Raw genomic sequence first — 15,642 nt, forward strand, 5'->3', positions numbered from 1 at the left:
ATTCTGCCTTTGCTTCCCTGTGTCACTTCTGCATCCCCTGCCAGTCTGACTCGTGTTTCTTAAGCCCATTACTTGGACTGGAGCCCCAGACTTAGGGTTTTCACTTACCAGCTCTGGAGCTTAGAATCTCACATTTGCCTCAATTTGTTATCTATAAAACTCAGATACAAAGTCATTTATTTCACTGGTTTGCTGTGAGGTTTGGATGAGTCGGTACATATAAAACACCCAGGAGAGAGCCTGGCGTGTACTAAACACTCAATAAATGACATTTCGTCTTTTTACTGTCTGATTTCACTTTGGTGCCAAGTACTCTGCATGGATTATCTATGTCATCTTTATAACAGCCTTACACTGGCATTTAAAGGGGGGAAGAAATGTACCTGAAACGTACCTGAGCAGATTTGAAGATGGAGGAAAATGGAGGAGTCCATGTTGCTCTCTGTTCACTTTTTAAATGAAGATTTTTTTTAGCATTTTTTAAGTCTCATCTTTATTATTAGGAAATTGTTTGGCCTATTTGGCCAGTACTGTAGAGATACCTGATGACTAGACAGGTAAAGCAAGCATATATATGGCATACATTTGAAAAATAGTTTTCAAATTTTAGAATGCACAACATTTACTTTTTTTTTTTTAAGATTATTTATTTATTCATTTGACAGACAGAGATCCCAAGTAGGCAGAGAGGAAGGCAGAGAGAGAGAAGGAAGCAGGCCCCCTGCTGAGCAGGGAGCCCTATGTGGGACTCGATCCCAGGACCCTGGGATCATGACTTGAGCTGAAGGCAGAGGCTTTAACCCACTGAGCCATCCAGGTACCCTTAGGAGGACTTTTTTAAAAGCCAGATTTGGGGCGCCTGGGTGGCTCAGTTGGTTGGACGACTGCCTTCAGTTCAGGTCATGATCCCAGAGTCCCTGGATGGAGTCCCGCATCAGGCTCCCAGCTCCACAGGGAGTCTGCTTCTCCCTCTAACCTTCTCCTAGCTCATGCTCTCTCTCACTGCCTCTCTCTCAATAAATAAATAAAAATCTTTAAAAAAAAAAGCTAGATTCGTAGGCTCATACCTTAAAATATAGATTCAGTTGGTAGAAGATAATATCTGTATTTTTAACAAACACTCTGATTCTAAAACAAGCCATAGAGAGAACACATTAAGAAATATACTGGTAATTGTTTAAGAATAGTTTCTGACCAAAGTACTAGGATTATAGTAAAGGTCATAAGGAGGTATTTATGGCTTTTAGAACATATTTTGTAAAATTACAACACTTCTTTGTAGTCCATCCCACGAGCCCCAGAGCAACTCCAGTTCCTAAAACAGAGAGGACTAGTCTGTGTTTTCATTAGTAAGTTAAGGAGACCTCATTAGAATTAAGACAGCTTTTAAAAGTTTTTGTTTTGTTTTTTAACACATTGGGAACATTTGGATCCTTTGCAAAAGAGAGTTTGTTTACTCTCAGTTGAATAGATCCTATGGTTTCAACCTTCATAAAAATTAAGGGAAAAGCACTTTTTAAGCACCTTGCTTGCAGTTACCACATAGAATCAGTGGGAGGTTGAGCCATTGCACTTTAAGAATAAAGAGAAACAGCACTGAGGAAGACAGAATGTAACGTTTGGGCTCTTTGTATTCTGTTCTGTGTTCTATTCTAAAACTCAAAATGTAGCATTAAAATTCTCAGGATTGTGAGAAAGTAAGCACCTGTTGCCCCCCCTTGCAAAGTTTTCTTGCAAAGAGATGTTTGTTAGAACATGTTTAACTTCCCCAATTCTCTGATCACCATCACCCTTCCTAGCTGGCAAATACCTCTGAATTTTCTGGAGGAGCCAAACATTTGTTCCTTTTCATTGATAAATACAGAGATGCTGTAAGAACTTCTGTTTCCCTTCTATTTCAATTGGAAACTTGCTTTTCTTAAATGAAAACAACAAATGGCTACATGATTTAAATTGTAACTGTGTACCAAGACATCATTTCTAAATCCTGCAGACTAGAAAAAAAAAATTGTCTAATGAAAGAAAACATGAAAAGCAACTAATGTAGTGAAACTGTATTGTGCTTTTCCACCAAATCAACAAATGAATTTTAAGCCCATTCCTGCTCTTTTTCTTCCACTTTCTCTTGGAGTTGGCAGCTAGAATGTTTAAGTCAAACAATAACTGGATTATGAGTGTCTGCCAATTGCCTTCTTTCTTCGCTAGCAAACACAATTTTTAGATTCCCAGCCGAGTCAACTAATTCCCACACTGAATGGAAAAATTGACCCATGCAGAAGGAACTGAAAAAAAGTCTTGGTTCGTAGTGCTGAAAGATTTATGAATTACTTTATATTTTTATATAACGGAATGAGACCACTAAAAACACTGAACTTTAAAGCTCTGTATACAAATGTATTGCATTTATTACTATTTATTAATCAACAATGCTTTATCATTCAGTTTTCATATCTTATTATATGTATTCACCAATAATCTGTTCTGTTGACGAACAATAATTTCCAGAACAATGTACAGTAAGTTGTTTTTCCCCTTTTTGCTGTGTACACAATACATTTACCAAAAAAATCAGTAAATAAAGAATACTTCTTAAATCAGTGTAAGCTCAAGATTTTCTCTAATGTTTGCTTAAAAACTGTGAGATAAGTTTATAATTAAGTACATTTTACTTTATCGGAAAATAAACTTTTGAGGCTGCACAAGAAAGAATTATCTCAAATTGAATAATTTTTTGCAGAAAAATTATAAGAAATTTTTATTATTATTTCATTGGCAACATAGATTTTTATGTATTTGTCTAATTTGATCATATTAATCAAACTCTGTAGAAAAGAGAAGGAAAAATTCTTACAGACAAAAGAACACTAACCTACTTTTTAAACCAATAGTTCCTCAAATGTGGCCCCAGAAAATTTCATGAAGGTTACTCAGAACTGGGTAATGATAAAAAGAAATAAAGGGGATGAAAAGTGCTTAAAGGGGGTACCGTGGGATTCAAGGTAAAATAACTAATTTAAACTGACAAAGTACTGGGCAATTTACTGCAGGCCTGGTGATGGTGACTGGATCTGATGTGTGGTTTTTTGTTTTTGGTTTTGTTTTGTTTTTGTTTTTGTTTTTTTCTGCTGCAGTTCCATATTGCTCTCCATTCATAACGGGTTGAAGAGAGAGATGGGCTGAGTATAAATGTTATGGAGAAGGCAGTAACAAATATTCATTATGCTCACTATGAGGGCAAATGCAAAGATGCCTGGTCTCTGATATCAAAGAGTTCTTTACAGTAAGAGCTCCTTTTTACAAGTAAACCAATGGTATCAGGGCAATGGGCTTGCATTTAGATTTACTGGTGTTCTATAACTGGTCTGGGAACCACAGTTTTCTTAGGAAGTCATGGCACCCACAGAGCCTGGCAGCAAAGTGCAACTCTTTCTAAATATTAATCATGACAACTGCAACAATTGACAAGTGTCAGCACAGAAATAACTTTTCTTCGTCATCCCTAGAAATGAGAAATCCAAATTTTCTCATGTTTCCCAGCTATATAGAATTTGAAGAAACCCTGTAGGAGACCCTCATGCTATAACTTTGTTTGTAATGACTTTAACCTTAACCAGTTTCTGCAAAATTAGCTGCAGTTCCACAACTTTTCCCTAGCAATAACATGATAAAATAATGTGATGCACACTTTTTGAGGATCTGCTATATATCGGGCTCTTGGCTACATTTTGGGGACACATGAATAAAAATGACTGTAATTTTTCACTTTAGAGCAAGTTATATTGGTAGAGGTTAGTGTTCTAGGGGAAAATAAAAAGCATTTGGCATTTTAAGATGTAACATTTTATTCCTTCCTCCTCTTCTTCTTCCTCATCATCCTTTTCTACTCCTCCAACTTCTCACCCCTCTACTCCTCCTCCTCCATATATTTCAGAATTCCCTTAGCAAAATAATTTAAATGAAACACACTCAATAATGAATCAGGAGTAGTTCTTCCAGTATTTCAAATCACATTCTAGTTGGGAAGACAATGAAAACTATAGAATAGTGACCAAAAAATTGAGTTCAACAGACAAAACACTAAAAAGGTAATAAAAAAATTACCACTGAGTTGCTTGGAACAGGGAGAAAATCCTTTCTCTGATCCAAACATAGATAAACAGCACAAAGGGTATTTGTAAAGAACTGAAGGATAGGGTAGTAACAACAATAATAATGAACACAAAGAAAATCACCATGGACTTAATAAAGAGAAAATCTATAACCTTAAGTTGAGGGTCTACGGAGGGCTGGATATTAAGCATTTGGAATAAGAACCGATGCTTTAATGCCTGCTTTAGAATGGGAGCTAAATATACCCTGCAAATCAACCAAGATCTGTACATTAATCTTTGGGTTGATCTCCACGATTATGGGTTAAGGGCAAATAGCTATTTCCACTATCCTAACTAGTCCCTAGAAAGGTTGTATTCCTTTTTGAAAGGGGTGGGGGGAAACATAAAGGTATCTGCTTGACAAGATATTGCGTTATAACCTTAGAAGCAGAATTGAACTTTTTTGTGCAGCTGGAGAGACCCAAAGCAGTTAAGTCTTGGAGAAGAGACAAAGAGATATACAACTTGAATGGCTGGCTTGTTTAGGGAGAAAAGAAGGTTATTCAAGATGAGTTCACAAAAATATTTTTAATTCCAAGGGGAATCCCAGTGCCATGATTGACACAAGATTGATATGATTGGCAACAGGTGCAACAAATGGGCAAATTTACACTTCATTAAATTAGTTTAATAATGCATTAAAAGTGCTTTTTAAAATGTAGAAGTATTTTTTAAGTAGCCTCAGTTTAAATAGGGTGGGGAGATAATGCCCATAAAAGAAGAATGGATGTACTTGAAAAAACAGACATTGTTTTAATAAAAATAAAGTCACTGGAAAAATAATTTAAAAATCCCACAAACTGGATGTGCAACAACTAATATCATAATTGGCAAACTAGATGGTAGAATCAAATAAATGTTTCAAGTTGTATGAACAGAGTTAGAAGGATAGGAAGTATAAGCTAGTCACAAAATTTAAAGAGAAGGAGCTTACTAATAAAGCATGCATCATTGGAGTTCTCAAAACTCTGAACCAAGAAGGGAGGAGATTTCAATTACAGAAGATTGTGGGGAATTCAAGAAGATATTAATCCTTATAATTGAAAATTAGATGTATCCTGAGAAGGATATGTTTTTAATCATGTTTACACAGACGCATACATACACACACACACACACACTTAAGCAAAGAAAATTCATACTAAATAGGAACAAAAAGGATAGAAAGAGTGTACAATTTCAAACCACGGATGCTTGGGTTGAGTTTTTTAAAAGCAGATAGATGCTTCTCATAATTAGCAATTACTTTAATATATAATAATGTAGAAAGGTGAGAAATAAAAGCTAGTTCTGAAAACTAATGGTCAGAATTCTGTTTGACTTATGACTTTTGTGATAACGAGCAGAATTGTCCAACTTCCCCTTGGATCTCCTATAAAACCTTCAAGAAACTGCTTTCTGGCTCTGTGTTTATTCCATATTTTGGGGTCAGTGATTTTCAGGTTGTTATTCACACAGCCTCTTTCTGTTTCTGGTAGGGAAACCCAAAACACTGTAAACCATGGCTCACCAACTATCAGGGTTTCTTTCTGTTAAGAAATGTCAGATCTGCTGTCTCCTTCCAAAACTCCTTCTGCTTCCCATGTAAAGTTTCACCTATTTCTATAAAAGGCAAAATCTTGACCTTAAATGAAGATCATCATTATGGGAAAGTTTTTACATGTCAAAAGCTAGAAATTAATATGTTTGGAGGAACTCAAAGGGGAAAAAAAGAGATATCATTTGAAATATTAAATAGTCATCTTCTTTAATTAGCATATAGAGGCTCAGAAATAAAATTCCAAATCCAAGACCAGATCCTGAAAGGCTATCTCCTTCTGAAACTTGCCCTCCCTGCAACTTTCTCTCTTACCAATCAGTCATGTCTGCACAACACATTTACAGTCTCTTTATTTCTTCTGCTCTTTCCTCTGACCTTCTAAATTAGTTATGCTTTGTTTAGGTATTCCTAGGAAAGGAACAATCACATTGTAAAATTGCTAGACCACAAGGTAGAAGGTAGATTTATAGAAGCTGAATTTACACACACAAAACAGATAATCATATCAAAAAATGGGCAGAAGATATGAACAGAGACTTCTCCAATGAAGACAGACAAATGGCTATCAGACACATGAAAAAATGTTCATCATCACTAGCCATCAGGGAGATTCAAATTAAAACCACATTGAGATACCACCTTACACCAGTTAGAATGGCCAAAATTAGCAAGACAGGAAACAAAATGTTTTCGAGAGGATGTGGAGAAAGGGGAACCCTCTTATGTTGTTGGTGGGAATGCAAGTTGGTGCAGCCACTTTGGAGAACAGTGTAGAGATTACTCAAGAAATTAAAAATAGAGCTTCCCTAAGACTCTGCAATTACACTACTGGGTATTTACCCCAAAGATACAGATGTAGTGAAAAGAAGTTGAATTTAAATCCCAGATCCTGAGTCAAGCTAAGAATTATAAATAAGGATTTTCTTAAACCTTAGGAAGACAGGCAGAAAATTTCTGCAGAATTTAGGACTTATGTAGTCATTGTCTCAGATTATTAGACTCATAAACTTATTAAATTATTAACCCTTTGAATGGAGAAAAGTAAAATTAGCAAGATAGGAAGAAAAAGATTTAAGCTTTGCAAACATTTCAAGTTGCCTTAATAGAGCATGAAAAATAGATAACAGACTACAATAGGGCATTTTAGAGACCTTATGAATGTTGGAAATTCGTGCACAAATACATCGATCATAATTCTGGAAAATAACCATACTCTAAAGGATGCTTTGCGCATCTTCAAATAGCCTTAGAACACGTGTTTCCTCTCGTACATATATGAGAACTGATAATCCGATGTTTATATTCTGGTGACAAAATCCTTTAACGAAAAGGTGATACTTAACTCTATCATCCAGGAGGCAGCAGTTAACGGAAATACGTAGAAGCACGGAGCCCAGCATATGTAGGTCTGAATCTATCTATCCCGTGAAAAAAACAGTATTACAGAATGATACAAAGACCATGATGCCATTTATGTACATTTTAAAACACAGACCAAGAATAACATATTCTACATGGTTGCACATGTTGCGTGGAAAAGTGGAAAAATAGACAGAAAAGATATATCACGAACTCATGAGAATGGTTGCCTTGGGGATAGAATAAAGGTATAGGTTTGTGCTGGTAGTCCAAAGAGATTTTGATGTTATAAATAAATGTTCTATTTATTTTGTTTTAAAACTTGAGGGAAATAAGACCAACGTATGAATCCAGTTTCATTGGTCAAGATGGTTCAGTTCCGTTTAACTGCCCCTCTTTCAAAAACACACACTGCTATCAGATAAAGAGGAAAGCAAAGGTTTTAATGAGGATTTCAGACAAGATAAACATCTCTGCAGGACATAAAGAGAAAAACAAAAATGGTGAGCAGGCTGAAGTGCAGACCTGCTGGGCTTTTGATTCAAAGTGATATAATAAAAGAGTTTAAAATGTTTCCCTTAAGAGGGGAAACTGATTTAAAACAAAAACAAAAAAAAAGATGGGAGAATGATTCATGTTTAATGTGGAAATTCAAAGACCATGGATACAATTCTTCAACTGATGAAAAGATGGTGGAAAATGTTGAGACTGAATTCTTCTGGGAGCGAGGCATATGGGCTTAGAGAAAGACAACACAGAGACGACCTGTGCACCATGAACTGAGCCAAGATATTCAATCACACAGTTGAGGCAAAAGAAGTCAAAGATCATCAGTCACACACTCGCAGTCCAATAAAGCTGTGTTTAGTACTCAGTGTAACACAGAGCGATGCAAACCGTCAGAACCATGGTATGTCTCTTTCCATGTCAGAAAGGCTTGGGAGGCCCTTGTTTAAGATTTGTGCAGCATTCAGTGAGTGGGAGGAAGGTTCAAAGACATGGGAGTCTGATTCAGAGTGGGTGTTGTCAGAAAGCCGAAAGAATCGAGGGACTGGGTGTCATAATGTGTTTTATATAGTAGGTTAGAGGAATGAGCTGAGCTATCTTTGGAGAAGAAGCCATAGCTCCTCAAGTGAGCTGGTGGAGAGGGACGCTTGGTCACTTACGTGGTTGTGCTGCATGTTTGTTTTCACAGTTCCTGATTACAGAATGGTCTTGTTTTTGTCTTGTTCCATCATGATCACAGAGAGTCCACATCTGATGTTGATATTCTGTGAAAATGTTTATTTTCAGCAAGAGAACAAGACAACCTAGCTGATGGTAACTAGACCAGATAGCAGATGTCAGCTGTCAAGACTGCGTGTTTTCTTTCTCATCACCGTAGGGTAACACTGACATACTAAGATCTGTTTTTCTATGGGTCTTACAGAGGATTTATTGGAAGCCATTGACAAGTCAAATATTGGAGGCAACGCACAAAGGACATAGGGACAGGAGATATTTAACTGTATGCTTTACTCAAAATGTATGGGCAAGCCCAAACTCTGAAATCTATGAGAAAATTCAATAAGAAAGACAAATCAATAATAATTTTTTAAATGTAGTCCAGATAATTTTATTGGAAGATTCTGAATGACTATTTTCAAATAATTAGGTTTAGGCTATTTGGTGAGAGGAAGCAGTCATCATTTTCTTAGAAAATTGCAAAATAATAATGGTTGTCAATTCTGGGTATGGAAACAGAAGTGATTTATTTTATTATTTTTATATACTTCTGTTCTTCTGTATTTTTAAGATTTCTGGAAAAAAAAGTCCTTGAAAGTATTACCAGAATAATTGAGTATCCAACGTGGATTTAACATCTATAAATCAAAGTTCAGTTCTTGTCTTTCTGAATTATAAAGATATAGAAGATCCAACCTTCCCCTCATGAAGGCTGACGGTGGCTTTGGGATGACATGGTTAACACAATATACAAAGAATGGGAAAGAAAACATAGCAGAGGATTTACCTAAGTAATAGAGGCTGTAAAAATCCATCAAATGTATACAGAAGCAAAGAAAGAGTGTTTTCCCTTCAGTAGTGAAAAGGATTTTTTTCTTCATATTTTGGTCAAAAGTAAAAGAAATCATTGGTAGTTTAATTTGGAAGAAAAATAGGAGAGAGTGGATGTTTATTCCTAGATTATCATTAAAGATTAGTATTTAGTTTTATCACATGTGAATTACCTGGCATACAACATGTATGTTAAGGCTGAGTATGCATGGATTTTTTAACAGTTCAATAAATACAAAATAAATGGTAAGAAATGATATATTTCATTATCCAACATAAAGGAATTTTTAAACTTTAAATGTTTTTTTTGTTTTGGTTTTACACTTTACATGCTTCTACTTCTCCTGCCTTATCTCAATGTAACTTGTTATATGTATTAAATATTTTCTTTCAGTTTCTCCCTTTTCTTTTGCAAGCTGTAGTGTAGGCACCAACCCAAATACACCCTTCAGGGCAGAGGCCCCCATTTCTGTGGTTGCTGGGAGTTTATAATACAGTGCCTTCCCAGATTTCCCTTGGCTTAAGGGAGTTGTTTCCTTCAAGGAAATGACCCACTCCCTGGGGGACAGACAACTTGTTCTATAAACTGAGTGATGAGGGAGTAAGAGTCCTCCATCCTTTACTTCAATGAAAAACATCTCTGAAGGTCCATCTCAGCTCCAGACTTGCTTATAGGAGGTTGTGGCGACTATATACCAACATGACTTCTTCTTCTGCCCATCTTTGCTTGCCTTGACTCCTTCATAAACTTTGTTCCAAAGATCACTGCTAAAAAACTTACATGCGAAACTTCTCCAGGGAATCTCCTAAGGATGAAAAAAAGATTCTACTATCTGTAAATGGAAATTTAAATCTTGTACAAATTTGGAGGTGAATTTGGATTTTTTTTTCCCTCAGCGATTTTTTACACTATTAATATTTGGTAGTTACCAAGTAAAAAATTATTTTTCATAGAGCTATTTATAAATATTAAATCTAAAAGTAAATGAGTTTTTTCCATTTTTATGTCACTTAATAAAAATTTTTGAGTATTTTTCCTTTACAAATTCATATAAGGCTAGAGATTTCCTCACATATGCATTGAAATGCTTGGTCATAGGACACATAAAATGTTACTATGGAAAAGATACTGAAAAGAGGTAAATGACACAACCACATTCTTTGATCATAGAAACCCTAAATAATATTTAAAAAATCATGCCACAAATAACAGTCTCATCAAGGCTTCATAGTAAAAAAATAAGTATAAACCCTTTAGTCTAAGTGTGTCATCTTGTGATCATAGAAAATATCATATTACCAAGGAAAAACTTATTACACATATTTGTTGACTTTTAAGATATAATGAAACAAAAATTCAAACTCTATTTTTTAGTTCCCGCTTAGTATGTTATCCCATGAAATTTTTAACAGCTTCATTGAGATCCAATTCATATACTGTACAATTCACCTATTTAAAGTGTACATTCAATATTTTTCAGTATATTCCAAGACATGTGTGAACATCACCACAGCCAATGGAACATTTTTTTTTTCACCTCAAAAGGGGCGCCTGGGTGGCTCACTGGGTTGGGCCTCTGCCTTCAGCTCGGGTCATGGTCTCCAAGTCCTGGGATCGAGCCCCACGTCGGGCTCTCTGCTCTGCAGGGAGCCTGCTTCCTCCCTCTCTCTCTGCCTGCCTCTCTGCCTGCTTCTGATCTCTGTCTGTCAAATAAATGAATTTAAAAAAAAAAATCTAAAAAAATCTAAAGAAGCCTTGTTTCTTTTAGCTATCATTTCCCTGTTATCTATCCCCTCCAACAATCCCAATCTAACCTAATAATCTAAGTAGTAATCTATGTTCTGTGTCTATAGATTTTCCTATTCTGGACATTTTGTATGAAATTATATAATACATACAATATGGAGTATTTTGTGTCAGGCTTCTTTTACTTGGTGTGTTGCCAAGTTTCTTCCAGGTTGTAATATGGATTAGGGCATCATTCTTCTTTATTGTTAAATAATGTTTGTATATATATATGTGTGTGTGTGTGTGTGTGTGTGTGCATGCGTGTGTGTGCGCAAATATATATATAGAGTGTATATCTATAATAACATATATCGATTATTTTGTACAATTGCTTTTTAAAATAGTAAAGAGAAGAAAGGAGAAAAAATAGGACTTCACTGGTGTCTATTATAATTCCATAGTTAATTTTACCAGTTCTCTTTATCTGATCATCAAGATGGGAGGATAAATTGAACAGTTTTTCACTTGAAGGGACTTCCATGAAGTTAAAGGAGAATTTATAGAAGTATAGATATTATAGTGGGGGCAGAACTGGTCATAGCAGGGACACAAGGTAGGGAATGATCATTTTAATGAAGAGTTTGATGAAGTCTGGAAATGGAGGTGACATTAAAAAGAAAACATGCACACATGAATGGGCGTGTCATATTTGTATAAAATGGTGCTAGGGCTCCTCCTTCATTGAAAGAAGGGCAAGTATATAATAAACTACATATCCTCCAAATTAGAATATATTACTATACAATATGATTGTTTCATCCACATCATTTATAACATGAAATATTTTCATTTCTGTTTACTTTCAGCTCCATGAATGGTAAATAGATGCATTTAGAGTTTGTATAGATACTGGAATATTATTATATTTGAATGAATCTTTCAAAGTCTGCTAAACTTTACAGGTTTCTTCAATGGAATAATTAGAAGCAAATTACTCGCCTTCCAAATTACTTATCTTTCTATTTAAAGATTTTGTTTCACTGTCAGCTGGAAAGGGTAGAGATTATATAAAATGAGTTTTAATGAGTTTTATGCTTTTCTTAATGCTGGAATGAGGAAATGCAGCTTTCCAAAACTGAAGAATAAAGCATATTTGTTAAATTATAACCATCTGAAGATTTTTGAATAGTTAAAATAAAGACTTAAGTAGGAAATATAGAGGGATGCCTGCGTGACTCAGTCGGTTTAGCTACCAACCCATGATTCTGGCTCAGGTCATGATCTCAGTGTCATGGGATTCAGCCCCACACCTGGCTTCATGCTTGAAATTGTCTCCCTCTGCCTCTCCCTAAAAGCATGCACAGGAGCATGTACAATCATGCATGCTCTCAATAAATTAAAATAAATAAATAAATAAAGCTTTTAAAAAGAAGGGAACATAGAAATGTATTTACTTTAAATACAATAGTTCATTAGGCTCACCCAAGCTTTCTCAGCGACAAGCTGTTTGTTCTAGAGCTCATTTTCAGAGAGAAAGTAGATTTTAATGAAATTCTAATTGTCTACAAAAAAGTTGTATTGGAGGGGCGCCTGGGTGGCTCAGTGGGTTAAGCCGCTGCCTTTGACTCAGGTCATGATCCCAGGTCCTGGGTTTGAGCCCCACATCGGGCTTTCTGCTCAGCAGGGAGCCTGCTTCCTCCTCTCTCTCTGCCTGCCTCTCTGCTTACTTGTGATTTCTCTCTGTCAAATAAATAAATAAAATCTTAAAAAAAAAAAAAAGTTGTATTGGAAATGACTGAGATTAAGTCAAATGAGTCCCCCTCGCCCCGATTTAGTGCTTCTGGAATATTTTACAAAATATTGGTAAGTTAAACATTTTTTAAAAAGTTATTCAATTTAAAGAGATAAATTAACTCAAATCTACAAACTCATCCTAAAAATGCCTGCAAAAAATAAACATAATGCAGAATTCTGATAAGTGATCAAATCAAGAGTGGCATCCTATGTATAAAGGTCTCTCCCTTAATTAATTTCTCTCCAAGAAATTATCCCTGTCCCTTCTTAGGAATATAAGAGGGAGCGCATACATTCCGTTTTTAGTTTGTGTTTTATATAATATGATGTTCATCAGTAGTGTCAATAAAACTGTAATGTTTTGAAAATTGATAGCATTAGAGGTAACTATGCTACAGCTTTAATAATCAGCTGTAAGAGGTTTTCTGGGATGCAAGATGAAAAGAATCTCCTCAAAGGATGAGGAAAAGTCATCAGGTGAAGAAGAAGTTAATTACTTTGTAACTACTTTAACTGTTTTGATTATTAGTTATCTGTCATCAAATAAATATCTTCATTTAAAATTACATTTGTAGGACGCCTGGGTGGCTCAGTTGGTTAAGCAGCTGCCTTCGGCTCAGGTCATGATCCCAGCGTCCTGGGATCGAGTCCCACATCGGGCTCCTTGCTCATCAGGAAGCCTGCTTCTTCCTCTGCCTCTGCCTGCCATTCTGTCTGCCTGTGCTTGCTCTCTCTCCCTCTCTCTCTCTGACAAATAAATAAATAAAATCTTTAAAAAAAAATAAAATAAAATAAAATTACATTTGTTCTTTTCCCTTAATGATAATGCTTGATTAAGTTTCATTTTCCATTTTACATATTACAATGTGACATCAAAAGCTGGGAAAATACAAAAATGGAATCATAAATTAAAGGCACAAACCAACAAGTAAATTTAATTTCAGATTCAGAATTCTAAGATTATTATTTGGTTTACTAACTCCTATGATAACCCAAAAGTATGTTGAGAGGATACATAGGGGAACAAGATACCAGTATAAGGTATGATTGTCACAGACTGTGGGTGAGTAGAAACTGAGATGAAAGAAAAAAAGAAAAGAAAAGAAAAGAGAGAAGTAAGGAGAGAAAAAGAACGAAAGAAAGAGAAGAAAGAAAAGGAAGGAAGGAGAAAGAAAGAAAGAAAGAAAGAAAGAAAGAAAGAAAGAAAGAAAGAAAAAGAAAGAAAAGAAAGGAGGGAAGAAGGAAGGAAAGAAAGGAGGGAAGAAGGAAGGAAAGAAAGAATGAACAGAACTCCATTATGCTTTAATTATTCCTGAAGCACATCTTGGTTTCCAAATGCATATCTTGATTTCTAGAAATTTTTCATTTAAACGTATTTTGTGGAATTTTCTCAGGTAATGGGTAATCAATTAGTAATGAAAAATATTTAAAAAAAATAAACCACAAGAAAACTAAACTACGTTGGACATTTCTCGTCCCAAATAAATAAGTTTATGAAAACTAAACTAATTGCCCCAGTCATTTACCATGTTAGCAAGAAACCGAGAGAAAGAGGGGAAAACCGTGTGTGTATGTGCGCGCGCAGACAAGCGCACGCGCTTTGACCAAGATGGCATTAAAGTTCTATTTTCAACTAAGCATTAGGTTTCTTCCTGAATACAGTCCCCTGACCTCTCAGTTTTTAGAACTTCTACTTTAGAAAATCTGAGATTGTCAAGTTTCTTCCACCCTTTTAAAATGTAAATCTTCTCCCTGCCTCTTGCCTGGAATTTAGGAATGCCATTCTCAAGGACTTGGGATCCATCCCTTGAAATAGGATCCTCAAGGAAGGTAATGCCTTAAGATCAACCAGGAGGGTAGGATCCCGGCTTCTGTAAGAGCCATTAGCAAACGAATAGAGCCTAACACATTGCGCAATTCAGCCCTAACGTCCTTCAGTGCTTTTCCACAGTCGGTTTTTGTTTCAGCGGTTGAAATCACGTTTTCTCCCCAGGCCAATAGTCTTAATTCTCTATTGCAATAGTTCTGACTAAAACGTTCCTTGACTGTTTAACTCCTTCTGGGTGCAAATTTTCCTTGACAGTTCTATAGTCCTTTACTTTACTATAGTCCTTCCACTTTACTTGGAAACTGGAAGAGGAATGGGAATTAGGGATTTCTCCCTCCCTTTTCCAAACAATAACATTGAGTCATATGTTTCTGGACCACTAGGTGGCGCATGTTTTAATTTCACCTTGTTCGCTTGGCATAAAGCTGTAGAGGAAATCACGACCGATGCTTTAAAATACTTTTATCCCAAATAAGAATACTATCATTGTAATACATTACACACAGAATATGAAATTATTTTAAAGATTATATAGATACTCATATTATTAGTAATTCTTGATCACAAGTGCTGCTTTAGCATTGAAATTATTTTTGCATCTTCCATTTTAAGTAGTAATTTTTCAAAATCCGCTAGAAGCTTTTCTGCATATTCTCTGCAGCCATGATATCAAACATATAAGAAGAAAATATGGTTTCCACTTCGTATACAGTTGAGTTAAGTTTACTTCAAGTGGAATCATGCAATGTCTTTCTTATGTTTCCAGGTTCCAATGACAATCTTCTTGGGTTTGTGTCTACTTAGAGAAATTCAAGTTGTAGATCAGTGGTCCGATGTGATTGAAACACATCTCTGGTAGACAAAAAGCAGCGCATCTCTGAATGGAGCTTCCGCTTACGATCATTACACTCATAGAAGCTTTCAGTGGCCTTCCGCCTTGCACCCTTAACTGAAATATAGACGCAGCAAGTTTATATGATATCTTTTATATATAAGAATCCCTAAGTCAGGATAGGAAATATTTTACAAACAACATAAAAAAAACACTGTAAAATATTATTATTTATAGATAATATGTTCCTCCAAATTATGTCAAAGCCTGTTTTATTATTCCACAAGCCAGATTATTTTCATTATTACTATCCTCACCTTACACTAGAAATATTCATGAATTATCAAATGCAAA

This window comes from Lutra lutra, chromosome 3 (genome assembly GCF_902655055.1).
Source record: "Lutra lutra chromosome 3, mLutLut1.2, whole genome shotgun sequence".
Taxonomy (NCBI): Eukaryota; Metazoa; Chordata; class Mammalia; order Carnivora; family Mustelidae; genus Lutra; species Lutra lutra.